Source organism: Maylandia zebra, linkage group LG6 (assembly GCF_041146795.1).
Source record: "Maylandia zebra isolate NMK-2024a linkage group LG6, Mzebra_GT3a, whole genome shotgun sequence".
Taxonomy (NCBI): Eukaryota; Metazoa; Chordata; class Actinopteri; order Cichliformes; family Cichlidae; genus Maylandia; species Maylandia zebra.
In genome coordinates, this window is record NC_135172.1 from 15,626,862 (window position 1) to 15,632,861 (window position 6,000).

Here is a 6,000-nt window from a genome sequence, read left to right on the forward strand (position 1 = left end):
AGAAAAGGGCTTTTTGGATTCTGCTGCAAAAGAGCTCTCTGTCCCTCTCGCTGTAGGCTTTCATAATGCACCCCTGGTGTGTGTGTGTGTGTGTCTGCGTGCACGATATGTGTATATATACGTGTGTGTTCAGATCAGTGTTCTGGTAAAAAGCTTTATTTTTATATTTTTGTCTCCCTCAGGAGACGGACGCTCTAATCTGGGTTGAAGTGGGACAGGAGAGGGGAGCAGGCAAGAGCACGTAGATACACAATCGCGCACGCACAATTCTATGCGTGCTGCAAATCGGCGCACACCGAGGCTGGAGGATCTGTCACAAGCCACAGACCAGCTGCAGCCAGAGGAAAAAGAACGAGAGCAGAGAACAAAGACATGAGGACTCCCGCTGCAGCCATCCAGACTTTCTTTGAGATGTCTTTGTGTGGAGGAAACATCACAAAACACACCACAGAGCATCTGCACAGGCCCACATGAATGTATAATTGTGCACAAGTGTGTGTGTGTGTGTGTGTGTGTGTGTGTGTGTGTGTGTGTGTGTGTGTGTGTGTGTGTGTGTGCTTCTTCCAAGTCTAAGTGCGAGGACCACGACGGCCTAATTCTTCCTGACGTGATCCATATGCTCGTATCTAATGGACAGAGCAACAACACACTCTCAGACTCGAGCCTCTTCCTCTTTTTTAATTAATAGAATGGAGCCACCCCACATGTCAGGCTGTAATGTAATTACTGTAACACACAGGGGCAGAATATATATGATCATTGCCCGCCTGCAGTAACTTACAACGCACTCTTAAATGTGGATATTCCTGCGGATACACAGACATAATCTCAGGGCTACACACACAAACACACACACACACATCTGACTGGGCCTTCTCCCACATATAGCCACTCTCTAGGGGTGTGAGATGAAGCAGATAAATGAAGATAATTAATTTCCTGGATTAAGAACGTCTCCATCTGAGCAAGCCCCCGGCTGGAGAGGAGTCAGAAGGAAAACAAGAGGAATAAGTCAGAGAGAAGAGGATGATGGAGGACGATGAGGGTGATAGTGCAGACTTTGACAGGGCCGCTGTAGGCTGTTGGCTCTTCCCTAGACTCCAAACATCCTCATTAACCAGCAGTCAGCCTACTCACTTAACACGTGTGTTAGCATGCACTCTTGTGTTCTTAAACTGCTCTGATCGTGTGTGTGTGTGTGAGAGAGAGAGAGCAGCATGTCAGCCTACACACTAAACAAACCCATGAAAATTCATAAGGACCTGGCGACGCCTACTCACTAATACTAAAAATACTGGAGTGAGTTGAGCCTAGTCAGAGGAGAGGAAAGGGGAGGAAGGAGAGTGAGAGAGAGAGAGAGTGAGGAGATGAATAGAGAGGAATGAGAGCGAGCGGCAGAGGAGGAGGGGGAGGGAGAGAAGACGAGATAGGTGTAACATGAAGCAGGGGAGAGGAGAGCAGGAAAAAAATGGGAGAAATAATAGTTACATCAACTGCATCAAAACTTGGAACATCTATTCTCAGCCTCCAGCGGTCAGCGCTCACTTTGTGTGCGAGTGAGCGAGTGTTTCAGTGTGAAAATGTTTTCCCACTTTCCCTTGATATCTTGAGCTTGAGGAGAGAGGCAGGAGAAGTTTCAGTTTTTTCCCTATGTCGACATTCACAGGCCGTTCTCGTGCCTATCTGATGGGGATTGACAGCATTTTACCGTCAAAGTCATCGGTGCAGCAGGGGGAGGCAGGGTGGGAGGGATGGGCAGTTTTGGATTTGGAGTTTTGCCTTTGGGACTTGAATAGTCAAAGGAGGACTTTTTCTTTCTGGATGTCTGGATCGGAGCCGGGCTGCTCCTTTCACGACTGCAAAGGTCGACTTTAGGACGGGTTCAGTGAAGCTGACAGATGACGTTTGATTGACAGCGCGGCTGTGTTTCTCGAAATCCCTTTTTTCAGCATTACATCTGTGAAAGGGATCAAAATCAATACAGAGTCAGAGACTACGTTTTATAATTCCACACATTCATCTTCCCTGTCAAAACCTGCCGCCTACATTACCTGTAACGCAACTCAGAAGCTCAGCCTGCAGTAGATACAGAGGTCCCGCTTCTTTCTAGCTCCACACCTCCAGACTTTTTTTATTTTCATTTGAGTCAGACTCACCTGAGACACTGCAATCACCGAGCAGCTTATGAGACCTACAAAGACATTGATGTTTGAAATCATTGTGGTTCTCTCTTAATAACTAGTTGTATCTTATAGTCAGTAAATATTCTTTAAGGCTTAACAGTTGAATAATAACTCATTTAAAAAGGCTCTATCTGCTGGTCATCAGATATGAAGTGCTCACTGAGTAGTTGCTGACTAGGTTTTGTGATTGGTACACAGTGATTTCTTACAGCATTTTTACATAGCAACTGGTTGCTGTTGAAAACAACACACATAAGAGCAGAATCTCTGTAAAAGTTGGTGCCAAAGCTGAAAACCAGGGGATGTTAATGCTGTGGAAATATTCCTGCGTTTTCCACTTAGCGTTCCTATTATGTGACAATTCAAGATGCAGCCTTCTTATGTAACCGCTTCTCACTCTTTACAGACTCCATATTAAAAAAATCAGCTCTAACAAATGTCTTCAAAGTCAGCCAACTAACAGTCTGAAAATAACTCTATTGTTAACCAATCAACAGTAAGCAGTGTTTAAAGGTTCTCGTTCAGTATAACAGTGCGTCTGGTTTTAACTTTGGCTGATGAAAGCACTGATATCTTGAACTTATACGGTGCTTGATCTGAACCCTACTTTTAACTGAAAAACAAGTGATTATGGTAACTCTGGTATTTAGCATGCATGGGTAACTGGACAGACAGCACAACAATGTGAAAAACTAAGTGAACCCCATGACTCAGTAGCTTATAAAACCGCCTTTAACAGCAATAACTATACATTTGTGTTCTGTATGACTTCATCTGTCCCTCACATGATTTACAGACAGCTCTCTTAAGGTCCCACCACACCATTTCAATCAGGCTTAGGTCTGGATTTTGACTGGATCATTGTAACACATTGTTTCATTCAATTTCTTATTCAGATATTCTGTTGTAGATTAGCTGCTGTTGGGATCATTGTCCTGCTACATAACCCAGTTTGGGCCAAGTTTTAGCTGTTGGACAGACGGCCTCACATTTGACTCTAGAATACTTTGGTACACAGAGGAGTTTATGGTTGATCAATGTTCCCAGGTCCCGTGGAGCTGTGGCCACTTTGGTCTCATCTATCCAAAGAACATTGTTCCAGAACTCTTGTGGTTTGTTGAGATGCAACTTTGCAATCCTAAACTGTACAGCCATGATCTTTTTAGGGAAAAGGGACCTTCTCCTGTCAATCCCTCCAAACAAGTAATTGTGTACTTACTTTTTCCACTGGACCACACAGAGCCCTTTCAAAGCTGTATTCTTTTTCACATGAGTGTACATAAAACATACTAAAACATACCTAGAGATCTAACTGAAGCTTCACTGGCGAGAAAGAATTTGATCCAAGACTGTATGTTGTGGTTAGTAGTGATATTGAATGGTATCTTCTTACTAATTTAATTGGGCCCGCCATATTTGCTGCTGGGACAATTTCTCTGGATCAGCAGATTTGACCAGTGGTTTTGTTTGTTTGTTTGTTTGTTTGTTTGTTTGTTTGTTTGTTTGTTTGTTTTTAAATCTGAGTCTTTGCAAATTCTCCAAGCTTACTGTCCAATACTGAATGCCTTTAATGTCCGGGATAAACGACTCCTTTCACATCTTTGATGTGGACTTTCTACTGGCTTTACTGAACACTGACAGCTGATGTCTGAATGACACCACAGTCTCTGTCAGTCAGCTCAGTTTGAGCAACAAAAGCAACATGGCCTCTTTGGTAGGAAGCTATAAATCTGAAATAAGCACTGTGTGAAGCGATGTCACTCATGACTGATGACAACTAGTCCCTGTCTCACCTCCTCCTTCTCTCTCACTCACACACAGAAAGAGTACCTACCACGCCATGCTTATGCTAATAGCTGTATGCTAATCAGGGCGCTTCCAGGTGCAAAAATAGACACAGAGCATTTAGAGTAAATTTAGCTTCAATAACCTGGCTAATCACACTATTAATGTTACATACAGCCGGTTGCACACGTGCGCAGTGTGTGACATTGTTGGTACTCTAATAGAAGGTTTCCACCTGACTGCTGCTGGCTGAGGGATGCTGGGAGGCAGGAACAAGGAATTGGACAAAACTCTGCTCCGTGTGCATCTCTGCTAGCCTCTCAACGCGTGAGAGTGTGTATCTGTGAGAGCCACAGCTCCCAGACTTCACGCCGTTTTGTTGTGTTTGTTTTATTTTGTCTCGTCTATAAATGATGAAGCTCCAGGCGGGAGAGAGAGAAGCACTCAGCCCTCCCCGGGGGGGAAAGTGCTTGCCGCTGGGCATCGTCCCCTCTGCATCACCCACCTCCTCTTCCACCCCTGAACAAGGACAGTTTGTGCATATGTGTGCATAGAATGTACAACATGTCTTAACATTTTGGAGGCACTTTTTCATTCGAAGCATTCATTTTATGTCATGCTGCTTTACTCATTAGTTCAGTGACACAGTCATTTGTCAGAGTCCAGCCTGTAATTCATCTAACATCTCTTCAAACACTCCTGTTTACGACATGGCTGACCTTGTGAGAGATCAACATGACCATCAGCAATAATATTTATTGTTCGTGTCATCTGCTTGGTGGGAAAAAAAAAAGTTTTAGCAATATTTTGTCGCCCAGATGGAGAGAAATCTTTCTGTCACTTAATCTGAGTTTGCTCGGTGAGATGGGGATGAGGGCAGCGTCTCGACTTTGATGTGGCATCAAATCATGATCTGAAAGATGCCAAAAAGGCATGATACAGTACCAGGTGTACAAATGCTGTAGGTCCTGGATGCAGAAATGTAGATAACTAGTCAACATGCTGCCAACAAAGCAAAATAATAAGTGCTTTGTTATTGTGAACACCAGCCAAAGATTATAATCAATAATGCAAATTGGTAAAAATGCACAAAAAAACAAGTTTTCCGCAGTTTGACTATTGAAAATACCTTTACTACTCATTCTATTTAATGATTTTAAGGGAAGAATTTGACAGTTAGATAAGAAAACTGACACCAACACAGATTTTTTAAAAAAAGATTATGACACTGGGTTTACATGAAAGACAAAAAATAAGTAAACAAAGGAACAACTGTGTGTTGGGTCAGAGAGTGAAAGAGCCATTGTGATGTCACTCACTAGTATGTGAAGCCCCTTTGTGAGGCGTCATAGTTTTAACATTTGGGTTGCTGTCCTGTCGGTCTTTCACAGTGAGAAGTAATCGTATTGGGATGAGAGGGTCCAGTGCTAAGACATTAGCTGCTAGCAGACAGCTACAGCTGGCATCTAGCTGTCAGTCAGACCCCTAATAATACAAATGTTAAGCCTTAGGGGGGGAAAGCTATATGAAGAGGGAAAGAGGCTTAAACTTATTTTATGCACCAAGCTGTAAAAATGTTTATTTCTTACGGAGCCCCGCAAGGGACATGGGGAAAAAAAATTACGATGAACTTTTGCGAGATCTCGCAAAACAAACTCGGGATCTCGCAAAACTTTATGCAAAACTTTACGCAAAACTTTTGCGAGATCTCGCAAAAGTTGAATTCCAACAATGGCAGCAGCTACGTAGTTGTAATATTACTCTTTCTGGGTCACAAAATAAACTTTTAAGATATTTTGAGGCGTGAATGTAGTTGTGTAAACGTCAAATACCTGCTCGGTTTACAAGACATCACACATTTGCAAAAGTGCTGCGACGTTTTCGGAGATCTGAAACCCACCATCTCGAAGCTAACGGGAGGTCGAGACCTACTACAGCCGGGAGGAACACCGCTCTCCCGGCACATCGTGCCTCGACCTCCCGGTCAGCTTTGAGCTGGCGGCCTCCGAAGAACGCGGCTAAAACTTTTGCG